Source organism: Triticum dicoccoides, chromosome 7A (genome assembly GCF_002162155.2).
Source record: "Triticum dicoccoides isolate Atlit2015 ecotype Zavitan chromosome 7A, WEW_v2.0, whole genome shotgun sequence".
Classification (NCBI taxonomy): Eukaryota; Viridiplantae; Streptophyta; class Magnoliopsida; order Poales; family Poaceae; genus Triticum; species Triticum dicoccoides.
The window spans coordinates 626991243-627014495 of record NC_041392.1 but is presented as its reverse complement, the minus strand read 5'-3'; the positions used below and the strand labels follow the sequence as shown (position 1 = coordinate 627014495).

The following is a 23253-nucleotide window of genomic DNA, read 5'->3' as shown; positions in this document are numbered from 1 at the left end:
GGACTCGCCTCCGCATGCGACGGCGCGGCACGTCGTGTCATCGCCTGCTACGACTCGTTCCTGGCTCGGCCTGTCGGGATGGGGGAGAGGGTCCCTCCCCCTCCCCCTCGGCTTGGCCTCGCACTAACGCGGCAGTGCGCTCGTTTGACAGGTGTAGTGTGGTTATTTTGTTCCCCCTACACGTACCCACACACCCCTAAAGATAGATAACGGGGGCAGTCCATACAAGGAAGATGTGTCAGTACACCTATGCCCCTCGGTGCGCTGCGTGGGCAAGTCATGTTACAGACTAGCCTCCGCATGTGACGCCGCGGCACTCCAAGTCATCGTCTGCTACGGCTCGTTCCTGGCTCGGCCTCGCTAGGATGGGGGAGGGGGTCCCGACCCCCTCCCCCTGGCTCGGCCTCGCGCCAACGCGGTAGCGTGCTCGTTTGACAGGCGTAGTGCGGTTATTCTGTTCCCCGCCCCCATACACACAAGCACCACGCCACGCACCCACACGCCCATAAAAAAGATAGATGTTCTTCAGTACATACAAAAAAATCTATAAGTACAAGAAATGCCACTCGGTGCGGTCCCTATATATCTTACCCAGATATTCATTAAAAATCCAAAGAAATGCCGAGAAAGAATGACAACAAAGAGAAAGCGAGGGAAACAAACTCTAAAAAATGTCAGTTCAAGTAGGGGACAACATTCAGTACTTCAAAAAATGCTTATATTAGGCAAAAAAATCATAAAAACTAGAAAGAAAAAATGCTAAGAATCAAAAATATTGACCGCCCCAAGGGATAGGTCGGCCCAACACAAGTGGGTACTAGGACTCAAGCCAACCACGAAACAACCTGGAATCCTTTGTCAACCAGACTGCGGGGGCCACCACACCAGGAACCACAAGTGATGACAGAGGGCGAGCACCGTGTATAACGCTCAGGTAAGTATTCAGAGGAGTTCGACCAGTGAGCCATGGCTGCGCTTATAAACAGGTCTAGAGCCCACTCGACTAGCGAGGTGGGACTAAATGTATAGCGCACGTGCACGCCGCATTGCACAGCCGCGTGGACGAGCTATCTGGGCCGAAAACAATGATTCTGACAGATGGCCCAACACAGTAGTTCGCCCCATTACAAAATTCCAGCCGATCACGCACGACAAAAATAAAAAATAAAATACATATAATTTTAAAAAAACCTCATAAGAAATCAGTTCAAAACAAATAATGTAAAAAGTTCAAACACATGTTAATTGTAAGAACTAAAAAAATAAATATATATTTTTTTGGAAAATTAAGCATAGAAGATTGTAATAAAATTTCCAGAAACAAATTTATAAAAAGTTCAACTACTACAATTCATAAGGTTCAAGTAAAATTAGTACTGTGCAGCAAAGATTAAATTCTTTTTATTTTAAAAAATACTAGAACTATCACTATTCAACTGGAAAAAGAAAAATTGTGCTCTAAAATTCATGTAAAGAAGTAAGAAAAAATGCTATACCACAAAACTCAAAACCCAAAAGGGGTCCTACAAACATCATTAGCGTATATTTTCCGTCTGCGAGCTATGTACATGAAAATATCCCAGTCAAAATAAAGGATGCCCATCAGTTCAACTATAATTGTTCCAGTTCAAATATAAAGAATATATAAAAAACAGTTATGCTTGAGCAAAAAAATAGGAAAAGCATTACATAAATTGTTCCAAACCATCTGATAATACCATAGAATTCAATCATCTCACATGCGTTGTTTTAAAGAAAAAATACTACAACATAATAAAACACACACAAATCTCACAACCAGCGTCATTTGCCACATTTATACCTACAGCACATAAATTCTGAACGTCAGAGAGTCATCTTCCTTGGAGAACAAACCGCAACCACATCACCATCCTCAAACCCAGACTCTGCCACAAACTCCTTCCACCTAGTAGTTAGGTTGATGCAACCATCAAAGTCGATGTGGTAGGCAACTTCCATCAACTGGTACCCATTTTTGTCTGAAGTCTCCATCTTCAGTATCCCAGAACTAGGAGCAACAATCCTGATCCTGGGTGACATTTTCTGCAAATGAGCATGGGAGTAGAAAACAAATTGAACACCTGACATAACTAAATTTTTACACAGATCTATGAACGGTTGCATAACAAATTGAAAAGAAAAAATCTGAACCAAAACAAAAACACCAAACTAACTAGTCATATGAACTGATTAAACTGAAGAAATATACATATCAATACACCTACAGTAAAAACATCTGACAAAAAACAGAACAAGGATTATACAAAAATGGATAAAATACTGTTAAGTAATGAACAAATACACACACAAATCCCTATTGTTAAATTCTGACAAAACCAAATAAAGAATATAGACAAACTATTGATAAAACTAAACTACAGATTCAGTCCATGGGATTCAAAATGAGACCTACAAAAAGAAGAAAACAAAACGAACAGAAACACATACCCATGATTCCTTCAAGTCCCCAACCGTCAAGCGACAAACATAGGGTGCACGAAACCCATGGTTGCAGTACCGCAGACAAGAAAGTTGCCCACGGTGCTGAGTCTCGGTTAGCTCCAAACCAGATTCATACACACAATCGCCAGCTATGCGCGCCATCTTTGCCAGACATCCGCATGAACAATCTGAAGGAAATATTCCCTAGAGGCAATAATAAAGTTATTATTTATTTCCTTATATCATGATAAATGTTTATTATTCATGCTAGAATTGTATTAACCGGAAACATAATATATATGTGAATACATAGACAAACTAAACATCACTAGTATGACTCTACTTGACTAGCTCGTTGATCAAAGATGGTTATGTTTCCTAACCATAGACATGAGTTGTCATTTGATTAACGGGAACACATCATTAGGAGAATGATGTGATTGACTTGACCCATTCCGTTAGCTTAGCACTTGATCATTTAGTTTGTTGCTATTGCTTTCTTCATGACTTATACATGTTCCTATGACTATGAGATTATGCAACTCCTGTTTATCGGAGGAACACTTTGTGTGCCACCAAACGTCACAACATAACTGGGTGATTATAAACGTGCTCTACAGGTGTCTCCAAAGGTACTTGTTGGGTTGGCGTATTTCGAGATTAGGATTTGTCACTCCGATTGTCGGAAAGGTATCTCTGGGCCCACTCGGTAATGCACATCACTATAAGCTTTGCAAGCATTGCAACTAATGAGTTAGTTGCGGGATGATGTATTACGGAACGAGTAAAGAGACTTGCCAGTAACAAAATTGAACTAGGTATTGAGATACCGATGATCGAATCTCGGGCAAGTAACATGCCGATGACAAAGGGAACAACGTATGTTCTTATGCGGTTTGACTGATAAAGATCTTCGTAGAATATATAGGAGCCAATATGAGCATCCAGGTTCCGCTATTGGTTATTAACCGGAGACGTGTCTCGGTCATGTCTACATAGTTCTCGAACCCGTAGGGTCCGCACGCTTAAAGTTCGATGATGGTTATATTATGAGTTTATGTGTTTTGATGTACCGAAGGAGTTCGGAGTCCCAGATGAGATCGAGGACATGACGAGGAGTCTCTAAATGGTCGAGACGTAAAGATCGATATATTGGACGACTATATTCAGACATCGAAAAGGTTCCGAGTGATTCGGGTATTTTCGGGAGTACCGGGGAGTTACGAGAATTCGTATTGGGCCTTAATGGGCCATACGGGAAAGGAGAGAAAGGCCTCAAAGGGTGGCCGCACCCCTCCCCATGGGTTGGTCCGAATTGGACTAGGGAGGGGGGCGCCCCTTCCTTCCTTCTCCTTTTCCCTTCCCTTTCCTTCCCTCCTACTCCTACTACTTGGAAGGGCTCCTAGTTCTACTAGGAAAGGGGGAATCCTACTCCCGGTGGGAGTAGGACTCCCCTAGGGCACGCCATAGAGAGGGTCGGCCCTCCCCCTCCTCCACTCCTTTATATACGGGGGCAGGGGGCACCCCAAAGACACAACAATTGATCTCTTGATCTCTTAGCCGTGTGCGGTGCCCCCCTCCACCATAATCCACCTCGATCATATCGTAGCGGTGCTTAGGAGAAGCCCTGCGTCGGTAGAACATCATCATCGTCACCACGCCATCATGCTGACGAAACTCTCCCTCAACACTCGGCTGGATCGGAGTTCGAGGGACGTCATCGAGTTGAACGTGTGCAGAACTCGGAGGTGCCGTGCGTTCGGTACTTGATCGGTCGGATCGTGAAGACGTATGACTACATCAACCGCGTTGTGCTAACGCTTTCGCTTTCGGTCTAGAGGGTACATGGACAACACTCTCCCCTCTCATTGCTATGCATCACCATGATCTTGTGTGTGCGTAGGAAATTTTTGAAATTACTACGTTCCCCAACAGTGGCATCCGAGCCAGGTTTTATGCGTTGATGTAATATGCACGAGTAGAACACAAGTGAGCTGTGGGCGATATAAGTCATACTGCTTACCAGCATGTCACTTTGGTTCGGTGATATTGTTGGATGAAGCGGCCCGGACCGACATTACGCGTACGCTTACGCGAGACTGGTTCTACCAACGTGCTTTGCACACAGGTGGTTGGCGGGTGTCAGTTTCTCCAACTTTAGTTGAACCGAGTGTGGCTACACCCGGTCCTTGCGAAGGTTAAAACAGCACCAACTTGACAAACTATCGTTGTGGTTTTGATGCGTAGGTAAGAACGGTTCTTGCTCAGCCCGTAGCAGCCACGTAAAACTTGCAACAACAAAGTAGAGGACGTCTAACTTGTTTTTGCAGGGCATGTTGTGATGTGATATGGTCAAGACATGATGAGATATAAGTTGTTGTATGAGATGATCATGTTTTGTTGAAGTTATCGGCAACAGGCAAAAGCCTTATGGTTATCTCTCTATTGCATAAGATGCAAGCACCAACTAATTGATTTACTTTATCGCTATGCGATAGCAATAGTTGCAAGAGCAATTCTTGGCGATACAACCATGTGACGACACATTGATATAGATCAAGGTGATGGAGATCATGGTGTCATGCCGGTGACGATGGAGATCATGACGATGCTTTGGAGATGGAGATCAAAGGCACAAGATGATGATGGCCATATCATGTCACATATTATGATTGCATGTGATGTTTATCTTTTATACATCTTATTTTGCTTAGTTCGGCGGTAGCTTTATAAGATAATCTCTCACTAAATTATCAAGGTATAAGTGTTCTCCTTGAGTATGCACCGTTGCGAAAGTTCTTCGTGATGAGACACCACGTGATGATTGGGTGTGATAGGCTCTACGTTTAAATACAACGGGTGCAAAACAGTTGCACATGCGGAATACTCAGGTTAAACTTGACGAGCCTAGCATATAACAGATATGGCCTCGGAACACGGAGACCGAAAGGTCGAGCGTGAATCATATAGTAGATATGATCGACATAGTGATGTTCACCATTGAAACTACTCCATCTCACGTGATGATCGGACATGGTTTAGTTGATATGGATCACGTGATCACTTAGAAGATTAGAGGGATGTCTGTCTAAGTGGGAGTTCTTAAGTAATATGATTAATTGAACTTTAATTTATCATGAACTTAGGCCTGATAGTATTAGCATATCTATGTTGTAGATCAATAGCTCTCGATGTTGCTCCCAGTTTATTGTGTTCCTAGACAAAAATTATGTTGAAAAATGTTAGTAGCAATGATGCGGATTGGATCCATGATCTGAGGATTATCCTCATTGCTGCACAGAAGAATTATGTATTTGATGCACCGCTAGGTGACAGACCTATTGCAGGAGTAGATGCGGACGTTATGAACGTTTGGCTAGCTCAATATGATGACTACTTGATAGTTTAGTGCACCATGCTTAACGGCTTAGAATCGGGACTTCAAAGACGTTTTGAATGTCATAGACCATATGAGATGTTCCAGGAGTTGAAGTTAATATTTCAAGCAAATACCTGAGTTGAGAGATATGAAGTCTCCAACAAGTTCTATAGCTAAAAAGATGGAGGAGAATAGCTCAAGCAGTGAGCATGTGCTCAGATTGTCTGGGTACTACAATCGCTTGAATCAAGTGGGAATTAATCTTCCAGATAAGATAATGATTGATAGAATTCTCTAGTCACCATCACCAAGTTAGTAGAACTTCATGATGAACTATGATATGCAAGGGATAACGAAAATGATTCACAAGCTCTTCGTAATGCTGAAATCAACGAAGGTAGAAATCAAGAAAAATTTCAAGTGTTGATGGTAGACAAGACCACTAGTTTCAAGAAAAGGGCAAAGGGAAGAAGGGGAACTTCAAGAAGAATGGCAAGCAAGTTGCTGCTCAAGTGAAGAAGCCCAAGTCTGGTCCTAAGCCTGAGACAAAGTGCTTCTACTGCAAAGGGACTGGTCACTGGAAGCGGAACTGCCCCAAGTATTTGGCGGATAAGAAGGATGGCAAAGTGAACAAAGGTATATTTGATATACAGATTATTGATGTGTATTTTACTAGTGTTCGTAGCAACCCCTCGGTATTTGATATTGGTTCAGTTGCTAAGAGTAGTAACTCGAAACAGGAGTTGCAGAATGAACATAGACTAGTTAAGGGTGAAGTGACGATGTGTGTTGGAAGTGGTTCCAAGATTGATATGATCATCATCGCACACTCCCTATACTTTCGGGATTAGTGTTGAACCTAAATAAGTGTTATTTGGTGTTTGAGTTGAGCATGAATATGATTTGATCATGTTTATTGCAATACGGTTATTCATTTAAGTAAGAGAATAAATTGTTGTTCTGTTTACATGAATAAAACCTTATATGGTTACGCACCCAATGAAAATGGTTCGTTGGATCTCGATCGTAGTGATACACATATTCATAATATTGAAACCAAAAGATGCAAAGTTAATAATGATAGTGCAACTTATTTGTGGCACTGCCGTTTAGGTCATATTGGTGTAAAGCGCATGAAGAAACTCCATGTTGATGGACTTTTGGAATCACTTGATGCTTGCAAACCATGCCTCATGGGCAAGATGATTAGGACTCCGTTCTCCGGAACAATGGAGCGAACAACTGACTTATTGGAAATAATACATACTGATGTATGCGGTCCGATGAGTGTTAAGGCTCACGGCAAGTATCGTTATTTTCTAACCTTCACAGATGATTTGAGCAGATATGGGTATATCTACTTAATGAAACACAAGTCTGAAACATTTGAAAAGTTCAAAGAATTTCAGAGTGAAGTGGAGAATCATCGTAACAAGAAAATAAAAATTTCTACGATATGATCGTAGAGGTAAAATATTTGAGTTAAGAGTTTGGCCTTCAGTTAAAACAATGTGAAATAGTTTCACTACTCACGCCACCTGGAACACCACAGTGTAATGGTGCGTCCTACCGTCATAACCGTACTTTATTAGATATGGTGCGATCTATGATGTCTCTTACCGATCTACCACTATTGTTTTGGGGTTATGCATTAGAGACAATTGCATTCACGTTAAATAGGGCACCATCTAAATCCGTTGAGACAACACCGTATGAACTATGGTTTGGCAAGAAACCTAAGTTGCTGTTTCTTAAAGTTTGAGGTTGCAATGCTTATGTGGAAAAGTTTCAACCTGATAAGCTCAAACCCAAATCTAAGAAGTGCGTCTTCATAGGATACCCAAAAGAAAATGTTGGGTGCACTACACCACAACACTGATGTAAGGACAGAAAAACTGTCGGGAGAAGTCTCTTTAAAGGGCAGATAAACTGCTGGGACAGTAGTTCTCCCGGCAGATAGAACCGCCACGAGAATGGCTGCCGGGGATTACTTGTCCCGGCAGATAAACTTTTCTCGGCAGTTAATCTTCCATGGCCCATTTATTTGCCGGCAGTTTTACTGCCAGCACAAACAAGTTTGCCTAGCAGATAATACGCCATCATGCTTTGTTTCACCAAGAATCTAGGCTGTTCTAGGAAACACATCCCCGATTTAATTAGTATCCAATCACAATATGCCCAGGCATCGTACATCAAATCACTCAAGATTCAATAGCAGAGGCATCATACATCATTTCACTCAAGATCCAATAGCAGACCTGAAACATATTCAAACTACAAATTCAAGATTTCAACATCCATAGATGTGTTCAGTAGCCACCAACCACATCGGTAAACATAATTTACATGTGACAATAAGATGTCATGTCTTCAAACTAAGCTACACTAACGGTTTGATCTTGACATATGGCTACAACTATGTCTAGGAAACAATGGCATGTTCACACTTGTGTATATTTCAGCTCAGCCGTTTGCCAAATGAAATTGCCATTTTCATGAGATGTTCTGAATACCAGACTCGCCATCATCATGTGAAACTGCATTATTCAAAGAGGGCCCCATGTCTCCAGCAGAAGAGCACCAAACTTGCAATGCTTGAAAGATCACAGATTGATAGCCTCACCCCACTTGATTGTGTTGTCACTATGAACAGATGAATCACCATGTAAACATCCTAGTTCACTAGTACAACTACATGTTTCCCAGAATATCTTCTGTGACGCCAACCTGAACAGATAAGATGGTACAGATGAAAGTTGCTGGATGTAATGAGATAACCATTTAAAGAGAACTTTGGATTAATATAGCCACTAAAAGCATGAATCTTTACAACATGGAGCACTGGCAATGAATCTTTGCAATAATTGATTTCAGAGAATTAAAACGTTATATAAAGCTAACAAATTATATGTCAATTAATGTGTTCTGTTTTAAAAAATCATAACATAAAAGAAACAACATGTGTTCAGAGATGAGAACCATGTTACAAAAAATAATTCTGCTGACTTAGATCAAAGCTCAAACAATAACTCGAAAGAAAGTATACGTGCTCCTGATTCTAGTTTCCAGCTACTTCTATAAAATCTGTGCCAGATCAAGGAAAATTGTTAGTTTGATCACTTGACAGCACAATGAAGTTTCTCCCTAGTAAAAACAACAAAACAAATAAGTTGTACCCAAGAGTGTAAAATACAGTAATAAAAGAGCATTTGGTATACTTTTAATGGAGGAATTCCTTAACTGGGTGATTATGGGAGGATAACAAATTGCAAAATATCATATATGAATCATGTTTTAAATATACAATAGTGCAGATAGCAATCAGAAGCTTCAGAGTATCTTACCATTCCATAATCCATTATGATCATCAACACATAATCAGAAGGGGTCGCACCATAATTTAGATGTGCAAAATTGTTTCCATGAAACTTACTAAAATTTAATGTATCTAAGAAAGTAAACCATAGATGGTATTCAGGTACATACGTGAGATTTAAGAACAAACCAAAACAGGACTTCAATTCCAGTTCATTAGACCAGGAAAGCATACAATAAATTAGATGCAATGTACAGTAGTAGATATTTATGTGTACAGATGAGGACATATTCCTGACATGTATTGATTACGGCCTCTGTTATTAGGGGAAGGCATTAGGAGATAGTATAGCAGCACGTGAATGAGTATACTTTCATGTGAGGTTACACACAGACTTGCAAGGTAGCAGAGAGTGCCCATCTAGTTCGGTCCAAAGCTACTGTAGGCTATTACGGAAGCCACATTTTTCATCAGAAAATAAGCATTATTATTCTCTCATCTGCTCAGTTTGGACAAAATATTATTCCCTTTTTATCATAAGCGATCTGTACAATTGCAGCAATGCATAGCTGCAATAAGACATGTCATATAAAATTATAACAAATGTAAATGAAAAGAAAGGGAGATTACTTACTGTTTCTTTTACATCTACATCTACACATAACAGAAGGACGCAACTCTAGAATCAATGAACCTGCTCAGAAGTTACATAAACCAAATACTCTCAAGTATCCGCCGTCAACCTACAAAACCGTTAAGAATAGTTTTCTGAAATTATGAGAACAAGGTATGAAGTTTTTTTTAGAGAAAGCACTGCAGTCCAGTCCACAACTGAGCGTACAATTTTTTACAGAAAAAGTAACCTTTATTAATCCACAACCTGTTACAAGTTTAGGCAAAATTAAAGATGGGGGTTCTTCTAGCGACCTATTCAGAGAGGAGCAGTACCTATAACTGAAAAAGACGTAAAAAATGTTTAACATGCACTGAATTAATCAGGTGAGCATGAGGAGAATTAAGATATTGAGGAACTAGCATGTATGTGCATGATGAATTGATGATAGCAACTGCCTCTGTAACTCAACCCCCCTATACATCTCATTATTCTACATACAAATCCTTCAAAGACAAAAGGGGGAAAAGGATCCCAACATTCATTAGATGTCTTCAGTACCTGTAAACAGAAAATCTACGAGTACAATTCCTTTCGTGATAATTAGATCAGCTCCTCCGAGCAACCACAACAATCAATAGCAACCCAAAAAGGAATATCCTCCATGAGGAGGGCCACGGGAAAAGGGAGAGAACTGGTACAGGGCGTGCTCAGTATAAGATTCCGCATAAGGAGAGGAGAGGTTCACAGCCTTAGAAGGAAAACTCACTTGCATCTGGTTTCCACCTTGACAGATCTGAGCAGCCTTTTGTACCAGCGTAGTGAGGAGCACGCACTGCGCTCGCCGTTGGGGTTGAGGAAGCCCGCCCATGGTCGTCAGATGTAGATCAGCGCGGAGGCATGGTGGTGGCGCGACGACCTAGAGATGGTAGAGGAGCCAAGAAGCACCGCTTCCTCACGTGCTTGCCGTCGGCGGGCTTGCAGCACGATGGAGGGGCTCGGTGCTGTCGTGGGATCTGGTGCTGAGGAGGGAGGCAAGCGTCGAGCACCGACGGCGTTGACCAATCTCGATGGCGGAGCCTAAGGGAGGAAGGCGATGTCCACCTCGCACACCAGATGGGCGTGGAGGGAAGCGACGTCGACCTCGATGCGCCGGCACCATTAATATCGGTGGAGGTTGAACAGGTCAGCGGTGGAGGGGGCTGTAGAGGGCGAAGGGGCTCGGCGGCGGCGTTGGTCCGGCGGGAGGACTGGGATGGGAAGGAGGATTCAATTTGGGGCAGAACTGGTGGGGGTGGCGCCTATAATGTTTTTCTGTGAATATATTTTCAGTCCCTCGCGCGCTCTCTCGCGCCAGCGGGTTTGGGCAAAATAATTTTAGTCTCGCGCCACGGGGGCAGTCTCGCTCGGGTGGGCCATGCTCAAATTCTCCCGGCAGTTTATCTGCCATTGAGTCCTTCTACCGGCAGTAACACAATCCCCGGCAGATGATCTGCCTTTAATCTAGTATTTCTCTCGGCAGTTAACTTCCCCTAATTAAGTGTTGTGGTGTAGTGGGTACACCTTCTATCACAGATCCGAAGGCAAGATATTCATTGCTGAGAATGGATCATTTCTAGAGAAGGAGTTTCTCTCGAAAGAAGTGAGTGGGAGGAAAGTAGAACTTGATGAGGTAACTGTACCTACTCCCTTATTGGAAAGTAGTTCATCACAGAAATATGTTCCTGTGACTACTACACCAATTAGTGACGAAGCTAATGATGATGATCATGTAACTTCAGATCAAGTTGCTACCGAATCTCGTAGGTAAACCAGAGTGAGATCCGCACAAGAGTGGTACGGTAATCCTGTTCTGGAGGTCATGTTACTTGACCATGACGAGCCTACGAACTATGAGGAAGCGATGATGAGCCCAGATTCCGCGAAATGGCTTGAGGCCATGAAATTTGAGATGAGATCCATGTATGGGAACAAAGTATGGACTTTGATTGAATTGCCCATTGATCGGCGAGCCATTAAGATTAAATGAATCTTCAAGAGGAAGACGGACGCTGATAGTAGTGTTACTATCTACAAAGCTAGAATTGTCGCTAAAAGGTTTTCAACAAGTTCAAGGTGTTGACTACGATGAGAGTTTCTTACTCGTATCTATGCATAAGTCTGTCCGAATCATGTTAGCAATTGCTGCATTTTATGAAATCTGGCAAATGGATAAACAAAACTGCATTCCTTAATGGATTTATTAAAGAAGAGTTGTATATGATGCAACCAGAAGGTCTTGTCAATCCTAAAGGTACTAACAAAATATGCAAGCTCCAGCGATCCATCTATGGACTGGTGCAAGCATCTCGGAGTTGGAATATACGCTTTGATAAGTTGATCAAAGCATATAGTTTTATACAGACTTGCTGTGAAGCCTGTATTTACAAGAAAGTGAGTGGGAGCACTACAGCATTTCTGATAAGTATATGTGAATGACATATTGTTGATCGGAGATAATGTAGAATTATTCTGCAAAGCATAAAGGAATGTTTGAAAGGAGTTTTTCAAAGAAAGACCTCGGTGAAGCTGCTTACATATTGAGCATCAACATCTATAAAGATAGATCAAGATTCTTGATAAGTTTTTCAATGAGTACATACCTTGACAAGATTTCGAAGTAGTTCAAAATGGAACAGTCAAAGAAGGAGTTCTTGCCTGTGTTACAATGTGTGAAGTTGAGTAAGACTCAAAACCCGACCACGGCAGAAGATATAGAGAGAATGAAAGTCATTCCCTATGCCTTAGCCATAGGTTCTATAAAGTATGCCATGCTGTGTACGAGACCTATTGTATACCCTGCCCTGAGTTTGGCAAGGGAGTACAATAGTGATCTAGGAGTAGATCACTGGACATTGGTCAAAATTATCCTTAGTGGAATAAGGATATGTTTCTCGATTATGAAGGTGACAAAAGGTTCATCGTAAAGGGTTACGTCAATGCAAGTTTTGACACTGATCCAGATGACTCAAAGTCTCAATATGGATACATATTTAAAGTGGAAGCAATTAGCTAGAGTAGCTCCGTGCAGAGCATTGTTGACATAGAAATTTGCAAAATACATACGGATCTGAATGTAGCAGACCCGTTGACTAAACTTCCATCACAAGCAAAACATGATCACACATTAGTACTCTTTGGGTATTAATCACATAGCGATGTGAGCTAGATTATTGACTCTAGTAAACCCTTTGGGTGTTGGTCACATGACGATGTGAACTATGGGTGTTAATCACATGGTGATGTGAACTATTAATGTTAAATCACATGGTTATGTGAACTAGATTATTGACTCTAGTGCAAGTGGGAGACTGAAGGAAATATGCCCTAGAGGCAATAATAAAGTTATTATTTATTTCCTTATATCATGATAAATGTTTATTATTCATGCTAGAATTGTATTAACCGGAAACATAATACATGTGTGAATACATAGACAAACAGAGTGTCACTAGTATGCCTCTACTTGACTAGCTCGTTGATCAAAGATGGTTATGTTTCCTAACCATAGACATGAGTTATCATTTGATTAACGGGATCACATCATTAGGAGAATGATGTGATTGACTTGACCCATTCCGTTAGCTTAGCACTTGATCGTTTAGTTTGTTGATATTGCTATCTTCATGACTTATACATGTTCCTATGACTATGAGATTATGCAACTCCCGTTTACCGGAGGAACACTTTGTGTGCCACCAAACGTCACAACGTAACTGGGTGATTATAAAGGTGCTCTATAGGTGTCTCCGAAGGTATTTGTTGGGTTGGCGTATTTCGAGATTAGGATTTGTCACTCCGATTGTCGAAGAGGTATCTCTGGGCCCACTCGGTAATGCACATCACTATAAGCCTTGCAAGCATTGCAACTAATGAGTTAGTTGCGGGATGATGTATTACGGAACGAGTAAAGAGACTTGCCAGTAACAAAATTGAACTAGGTATTGAGATACCGACGATCGAATCTCGGGCAAGTAACATACCGATGACAAAGGGAACAACGTATGTTCTTATGCGGTTTGACTGATAAAGATCTTCGTAGAATATGTAGGAGCCAATATGAGCATCCAGGTTCCGCTATTGGTTATTGACCGGAGACGTGTCTCGGTCATGTCTACATAGTTCTCGAACCCGTAGGGTCCGCACGCTTAAAGTTCGATGATGGTTATATTATGAGTTTATGTGTTTTGATGTACCGAAGGAGTTCGGAGTCCCGGATGAGATCGAGGACATGACGAGGAGTCTCGAAATGGTCAAGACGTAAAGATCGATATATTGGACGACTATATTCGGACATCGGAAAGGTTCCGAGTGATTCGGGTATTTTCGGAAGTACTGGGGAGTTACGAGAATTCGTATTGGGCCTTAATGGGCCATACGGGAAAGGAGAGAAAGGCCTCAAAGGGTGGCCGCACCCCTCCCCATGGGCTGGTCCGAATTGGACTAGGGAGGGGGGCGCCCCTTCCTTCCTTCTCCTTTTCCCTTCCCTTTCCTTCTCTCCTACTCCTACTACTTGGAAGGGCTCCTAGTTCTACTAGGAAAGGGGGAATCCTACTCCCGGTGGGAGTAGGACTCCCCTAGGGCGTGCCATAGAGAGGGCTGCCCTCCCCCCTCCACTCCTTTATATACGGGGGCAGGGGCACCCCAAAGACATAACAATTGATCTCTTGATCTCTTAGCCGTGTGTGGTGCCCCCCTCCACCATAATCCACCTCGATCATATCGTAGCGGTGCTTAGGAGAAGCCCTGCGTCGGTAGAACATCATCGTCGTCACCACGCCGTCGTGCTGACAAAACTCGCCCTCAACACTCGGCTAGATCGGAGTTCGAGGGACGTCATCGAGTTGAACGTGTGAAGAACTCGGAGGTGTCGTGCGTTCGGTACTTGATCGGTCAGATCGTGAAGACGTATGACTACATCAACCCCGTTGTGCTAACGCTTCTGCTTTCGGTCTACGAGGATACGTGGACAACACTCTTCCCTCTCGTTGCTATGCATCACCATGATCTTGCGTGTGCGTAGGAAATTTTTGAAATTACTACGTTCCCCAACACAATCCTCCATGGAAGACACAGAAACAGGGAAAAAACAACAGAGAGAAGAGGGAGAAACCTAGATCTGATTCTGGAAGAAGGAAGAAAAAGGAGGGGGGGACTGAGCCACACACCACACATAGATAGATAGAATTTATAGCCAAGGAGACTCGTAGATTATAAAAATAATAAATAGGCAGGTGGGCAGCCAACTGGTAGGAAATAGTTATTATACAAGCCATGCAACATTTGACCGCAAATCTGTTCAACTTTAGATAAACCAACAGTTCAAAAGTGCACATAACAAACATATGCAGATAAAAACACATTCAGAGGTAGATAGTTGAATTAATTTAGTCATTTAAACATCTGCTCCCTCACAACACAATCTTAAAAATATAATATTCAGTACTTTTGTCATAACGATAAAAGAAACGACGCCATTTGGCCCTGGTGGATGGATGTGGAGCCGTGGCTGCTCTCGCCCTAGCCCAACTGATGATCTGAATATGGTTCCTTCCCCTGCCCTTTGGGAAAAGAAGCTCCAGTTCATTGGAGTTGCAAGTATCCATCACCTCGCACGCAAGGCGTCTGTTGAACTCTGCCTCCACTTCCTCCTCGGTAGCATGTCGTGCCATCTGCCTACGCCTGCGCCTCCTCCTCCTTCTCCTCTGCTCCGCTACTGCAGCCCACACATCGACGGCATCCCCCTCCTCCTCTATGACCTCTCCCAGCTCAGGATCCATCTCACTTTTCTTTGGTTGCAGCTGGTGGAATGAAACTGACAGAGGGCTCGGGCTTTTATACTCAAAGTGCAGACATATGGGTAGGCAGCCAGTAGAAAATACTTACTCCGATGTCAACGCACAGTAATACAACTTCGACACGGAGCAGTCCAACTACACATACGGCAGCAATTGAAACAACACTGAAAAACACGCAACTTAATTACACTGTTTGACCAGATTACAAGAAATCGCAGGCTACAGTCAGCTGCCATACACCACCTCCGCCAATGACCAAATAATATGGGAATCTGGGGTAGAAACAACTCAAATAAGAAAAATTGACAACGCAAATATTTTCATACAATCCTCATATCTCTCCCTGCAACGCCAATTCGAAAGTAAAACAACAGAAAAAGAAGAACACATTTGCATGGTGGGCGTGGAAAACGACCAAGAACACCAAAACTTGTAATCAGAAATTACAAATGAAATTAATCTCCAAAAACTCTAACACACCGGTAATTGTCACATCCAAAAACAACAAACCGAACGTAAAATTGAGGCCTACGAACACTACGGTAAACACCAATGCCCAAAACATGTCCACCGTCAAATGCCCACGCCGTCACCTCCGGTGCCTTGAGATCACAAAACACGACCATGTGAGTGCGCGCACGTGCGGAACCCCTTACATGTCTCCTCTGGCAATGAATGGCCCGCATCATCGCCCCGGAGAATGCCCGGAAGCTCCATGTTGCATCCCATGTTTCCGCCCGTCGTACACGCATGAAGATCAGTTCAAGTAGAAAACCATGCCAGTCCAACCTGTAAAGTACGTCAGTTCAAGTAGGGTAACAGAATAATATTCTGTTACACGAAACAGAATAGCCCAGATGTATATGTATATATATATACACACACATGTTATTCTACAGTAGACAGAGCGAGTCACACGGCTTATTAGCAGCAATCATCTGTGTTGTTATTGGTCTTCGCACACATTTCTGATTACAGACCTGTTTGCAGCGTATCACACACATCTTGTTCAGTTGAACCGTTTCCATTGTGTTGCTAATCACACACAGTTCATCCTAGTGAACCATATGCTATATATCACACATGCCTTCATCTGCCTGCCCATTTCCTTTGTTCCTCCTCACCCCAAACAGTTAATTGAACTGAACCATATGCCCTGCATCGCACACGCAACTAAAAGCTGAACCGTGTTTGATGCATCTGTCATCGCAAATGTTTTTCACCCTTTTTGATGGGTTTTTACACCACCGTTTGCGATTATGGCATCGCACACAGTTTCGTCGAAGGGTCTCTGACCATAGTGTCGCGTTTGGACCATCCTATAGTAGTGCTTCCTGAAGGCACCGTCTTGGAGCCCACGGTTCGTCGTGTGTGGCTTCATCTCTTCGTGGTGGCGTGCTCACTAGTGGAGCCCCTGGATGCTCTTGTAGTGCTAGTGGTCGCGTTGCTGCGCTCAACACCTTTGTATCCCGCCTTGGGTGTGTGCGTGTTTTGTGGTGGAGTGCGTGTGTACCAGGATGTTGTTGACTTTGCTTTATATATAAAGCGGGACGAAAGCCCTTTTCGGTATTCATACAGAAGTTGTCTTCATATCTTGCTTTGTGGCCATTTAGTGCATGGGCCATCCACCTTCTTCATAGAAGTGGGAGAGTGCGAAAAGCGTGTAAGTGGCAATCAGTTCTTCACGGATAGCTAATTACTACCAGTACTTGATAGACACCTTTTTATTTTGAGCAATGGCTATCATGGCTAACTTTATTAATGGTGATTAATAGTTACATCGTTTATTGACAAAGAATGAAAGTAGGGGGATCATCGTCCCACGTACAAGAAACTTTATTGATAAAACTAAAATTTTCTAGCTCATGTGCCACCATGTTTACTTCCTTACTACAAAGTTTATACTCTACCTTCTCGATTATTGTAGCTGTATCAAGGAAATCAACATGTAGTTCTTCACATACACCTGGTTACAACAGGGGCCTACTTCATGATAGTGCGCGGATAACGAAACCCAACCTCCAAGTGAGTAACAAAATTGCCTCCGTGGAAACTACATAGGTGAACCAACTTTTGGTGAATGCCATGGGATTGTCGAGTACTAATAATATAACATACTCGCCGTAAGAAGGCGATGTGCATTACTTATGCCAACGTCGAATCAAATCAAAGACCTAACATGAAAGTGACATGAGACCACCAATTTGGTGAACGTTCTAGTAATAAATCAAGTGAAACTTATATGTGGTTCACATGGTTTCTCACATCAAGAGGGATTGAGGGACAATGCAATGCTTTTCTTTAAAAATGCATTGAAATGGAACAGATCCCTCAACTCATGAATTCGGCCCACTAAATGCTTATGTAAGAACTACATCGGTGAGACGAACTACACATGGAAAGAACGACTCCGTATGGTCACACATCTAGTAACAAAGAATAGTAAATCTAGTTTATTTTGTTAGCCGTAATATTGATGTTTTTTGTGTCTGCATGTTTATTTCATTTCTGCATGAGTTAGTGTTGTGCAGGGACAATGCATATTAGTAGATGTATGTGCAAAACATAGGATTAATGGCTTGCCTGAAAGGCATGTATCGAGGAGTTGCCAAGGTGGTGCATGATGCGGGAGTCGTGATGTATGAAGCACATTGTTGCATGCGAGCTGGGATATGCAGTGGCACGCATAGGCATTGAGTTAGCTAGGATGCTTTTTGACTGGACATAAAGCAAAGACATTTTATAGTTGTAATGACCACTAACACCACTAGCTTCAAGTATTTTGAAATGGCGATTAGTATTTAAGTTGTCATCATATTTGCTTTATGTCAAGTGAAATAGAGAGAAGAAAAGACGTTCTGCTGTGTTGAAGCAGTACATCCGCAAATATCTTCTATCTCCATTGGTTTGTGTGTGTTGTGAGAATCAACCAAGAGAAACAAAGTGAGTTGAGATAGTTAGCTCCAACATATTTGGCAGAATCTGAAGTGAAGAGGTATAATATAGAAGACACTCCGGCTTACCACACCCTTTTTTGAAAAAGAGGTTGAAACTTTCGGCCTCTGGATCAATATGATGCACATAACCATAAAATTACCACACATGTACAACAGAAATTCTGCAAGTAGCCAGGAAAATCCATATTTAACAAATAATCTTAAGCTGAAAAAATTAGAATTATAAAGTATATAGATTACTTCTATCACCAATTAAACACCCACAACTAAAGTGAAAAGGCGATCAAGCACACAAATTAAAGCAAACTGAACACAGATTCATGATGTTCACCTTCAGAAATGGTAGTTATGACATAAAAGTTGAAAAAAGATAAATACCATGGTTCATCAATCTACTAAATGGTTGCCACACAGAGACAATGAACTAGGGAAAGGGTCGATTACAAAAGAGACTTGGGATGCAACTCTTTTACATCTAAGCTTGGACATAAGCATATGCTGGCCGAAGGTGACAATAGGGTGCTTCTCAATCTCCCATAGTCTTATTCCTGAAACCCGGAACAAAAAGTTCAATGTAATAAAAGCATTATCAACCTCAGACTGAACATCCAAATTGGAAAGGCTTACCCTTTGTCCCAATATATAGGGTTTGAATCCCTCAGACAAATTCTCCAGAGACGGGCATGTCATCGAAGCTCCAAAGGTCCATGTTGCCAATGACATCCTAAGGCTCATCAAAATTCACTAGGCCATCAATCAGCTCATCCACATCGTCATCCATAAGATATCTCATCCAAGGTTCAGAACTGGCAGCATTATTCTCCATAACAGGAGGCACCAGTGAGTTGTAGGTGTTATTCTCGACAAGCGTAGATTCTGCTCCTTCGGCAATGGTAGAAATGGATCATATATCTAGACTCCTGGTCTCATACTCCCAGCCCAAGTCAGAGCAGCCAAAAGAGTTGCTTCCCTGGTCAGAGTACATATCCATAATAGGAGCTTTAACAGGGGCAACAGAGTTCATTGCAGGAACAAGTGGCTGGATTGATGCAAAGTCGACATATCCTGTTGGTTCCTCTGGAAAGTTAACCTTGGCCTTCTTACCATAGATTTGGCATGCTTCAGCATCATAAGCTCTTCCAGCTTCTTTAGCACTGTTGAAAGTATCGAGCCAGACACAGACACCCTTGCTAGGATCTTTGATTTCAGCAGCCCACTTACCCAAGGGGCAGTGACGGATACCCTTGATTTGGTTCTTTCTCTTCCTTTTTGCTGACCTTTCTGCAGGACCATCAAAACCAGCAATAGGCATGGTGCTTAAGTCATCTGCAATAGAAGATCAATGTCAATGCTAAGAGGGACCAACACAGATAAATTTCTCTCACACATAGTAAATAATTTTTTCATGAATTTAAATGAAAAATATAATAATTGTAATGAACACCGAACCATGATGGGTCGGGGTCGGGTGAAAACATCATCAGTCACCAACAAAACAAATAAATAAAAATAATAATCACAACTTAATAAAAAAATCCAAGGTTCTGATAAACATACCTCATGTTATAAATCTTTGACATCATTTTGCAATTATTAATCTACAAATTGCATTATAGACGATGCAGAATCAAGGATATTCTTTTTCAGTCTGATTCAATGATTAGTAAAGTAATCATTTAGACTAATAAATGAACCAAGCCTAGAACAATCATCGGTTCCTCAGCCACACCTACAACCATCTAACAAGGAAACAATTCAAGAGGCCAAGACCTCGGCGGAAATAGGCTACTAACCGAACACAACAGAGAAATGGAAAAGCCTAACCCTTCACCCAAATTACTGCATGATAGCACATCCAATATAAAATCTCTAAAAAATAGGAGTAACACCACCCAAACACAGCCTTCCAATAGCCACCCCTACAAAAAATTCTCATCCTACCCAATCGAACGACCAAACCGGTTTTGAACCAATCAGACAATCTCCTATTTCTACTACCTTAGCCCTAGTTTACTAGCCCCCCTTGTATTTTTGGTCATACTTTTTTACCATGATTTTAACCAATAAAATATAAGTTAAACATAGCAAAAATAATAGGAAAACTACACTCAAATAAGAATCCAACAATATAAATTTTATGACATGCATTAATATTATACTAGTTAATTATGTGGTCAAACTTTGACCCAGAATACGATGGAGACTAATAAACCAAGATGGAGGTAATACATAGTCAAGCGCTAAAGGTGATGATACGTAGATTAAAAACTAGTCCAAGCGACCAAGGGCTATTACCTTCGGAGAGGGACCTCTTGATGGCGGCAAAGGGCTTGATCTCGACTTCCTCGTAGTCATCATCCTTCTCGGCCACCCCACCGCACCCGAGCTCCAAGTCATAGTCCCTGGAGTCGGCCAAGAACTTCTTGAAATCGGCCTCAAAGTCCTCCTTGTCGTAGTCCAGGCTGAGTCCCCTGCGCCCACCATGCCGCGTGAAGTGATGGCCCCGCCACCTCCTCGCTGGGGCTTCTTCTTCTCGGGCCGCACCGTGACCTCCATCACCTTCCGCGTCACCGTGGGTACCTTGACGTCGGCGAGTAATGCTCTACCAGACATGATGGCTGCTGATACCTCGTCGCAGTCGTCGTCGGGGAAGGGGCCTCGTTGGAATTGGTAAATGTACAAAGATTTTAATAAGCAAGGCAACAGGTGTGGGTTGGTAGGTGGGGGTGAGGTCAGTCCCCTATATACAAGGTGGCCGCGTGATGGTGCAAGAGGGCATGTGGTGGGCCCACGCGTCAGCGAGGGGCTGTGCGGTGGGAGGAAGGCACGAGGTAGGTTCCAAAAGCGAGCGTTTTGGGAATCTTGCATGCTATTCCCTTGAGAGAACTGCTATTTCTTGCATTGTGCCTTGCGAATGAACAGATGGATGTATGTTTGACTTTATTTATTTGGAGGCAAGCCAACATTTATTAGCTCAAGATTGTTCTACCACACACCTGTAGTATGATTGTGCCACTATTGTCATACACTCTCCATCTGGGTTTATTGGATGGGTTCAATGTTTAACCAAAAATCGTCTCATAAATGATTGTGTATAATGCTAAGATTTTTGCAAATCACTCATGGCTTGTTACGTCATTTATTAGCTCAAGATTGTACTACACGCCTATAGTATGACTGTACTATTACTGTTGCTCTCCCCTTTCGCGTCTATTGGACGGGTTCGTTCAACCGAACATTTAACCAAAATTTTTATCATAAATGATTGTGTGTAATGCTAAGATCTTTGCAAATCAGTCATAGTTATGTCATTTATTAGCTCAATATTGTACTACACACCTGTAGTATCAGTCTACCGTTGTTGTACTCTCTTCGTCTGGGTTTATTGGACAGGTTCATCCAACCAAACGTTTAACCAATATTTTCTCATAAATGATTGTATTTAATTTTAAGATTCTTGCAAATAAATCATAGCTAGTTACAACATTTATTAGCTCAAGATTATACTACGCGACGTAGTACAACTGTACTACTACCGTCGTACACTCTCAGTCTTGGTTTATTGCATGGGTTCATCCAACCGAATATTTGACCCAAAAATCTTCTCATAAATGATTGTATGTAATGCTAGGATCTTTGCAAATCACTCATAGCTAGTTACATCATTTATTAGCTCAGGATTATACTACACACCTGTAGTATGACTCTACTATCGTCGTAGTCTGTTCGCCTAAGTTTATTGGACAGGCTCATTAAATCAAACATTTAACTAAAAATTGCCTCGTAAATGATTGTTTGTAATGCTAAAATCTTTGCAAATAACTCATAGCTAGTTATAGCATTTATTAGCTCAAGATTATACTACACACCTCTAGTATGATTGTACTACTATTGTCATACATCTCCGTCCGGGTTCATCCAGTCGAATGTTTTACCAAAAATCTTCTCATAAATGATTGTGTGTAATGCTAAGATCTTTGCAAATCACTGGCTCGTTCCATCATTAATTAGCTCAAGATTGTACTACACACAAGTAGTATGACTATTGTTTCCGTACTCACTTCATCCGGGTTTATTGGGTGGGTTCATCAAACCAAATGTTTAATCAAAATCTTCTCATAAATGATTGTGCGTAACTCCAAGATTCTTGTAAGTCACTCATAGCTACTTACTTCGTTGTTCTCAAATAGAAATACAGTTACTCCATTAAGTTACTAGCATGTAGTTTATGTGCAATTGTTAGCATTATTATGCGATAATTGTATGAATTATAAGTTAGCATTGTAATTTTCTCATCATATTCTTGATCTAACCATGTATATGGAGATCCAACATTCGTTTTTAAAGAACATGACATCGACCTTGTATCCTACTTAATATTCAACCAATATCCCCTTATAAATGACTCTATAACTCTATGATTAAATTATACATATCTACTTACCCCCATTGACTTACTGTCAAGTATGTGCAATCATTAGCATTATTATGCAGTTAGTTTACGATTCCAGATGAACATTAAAACTTTTTATAATGTGTTCATGATCTAGACATGTATATAGAGATTTTAAAAATGTGAATTAACATGGCAACATTGATTCGCGACTTTGTGCATCTTACTTGACACCGAGAAATAATTTGTGAGTAGTTTTGTTTCTTCTAATAGGATGTGACGGCCGATGCATGAA

The 23253-nt window shown here is 41.7% G+C and overlaps 1 long non-coding RNA gene and 1 pseudogene across 1 annotated transcript; both read right to left on the bottom strand.

The window, feature by feature from the left end:
• Window positions 1-8056: 8056 nt before the first annotated feature.
• Window positions 8057-11087, bottom strand: LOC119331173. Its single transcript, XR_005160409.1, has 2 exons — window positions 10541-11087; window positions 8057-9901 (listed from the first exon to the last, which is right to left on the bottom strand). It is a non-coding gene; the product is annotated as an uncharacterized LOC119331173 (long non-coding RNA).
• An 8136-nt stretch (window positions 11088-19223) lies between these two features.
• Window positions 19224-21178, bottom strand: LOC119333726 (annotated as a pseudogene).
• Between the last annotated feature and the right edge of the window lie 2075 nt (window positions 21179-23253).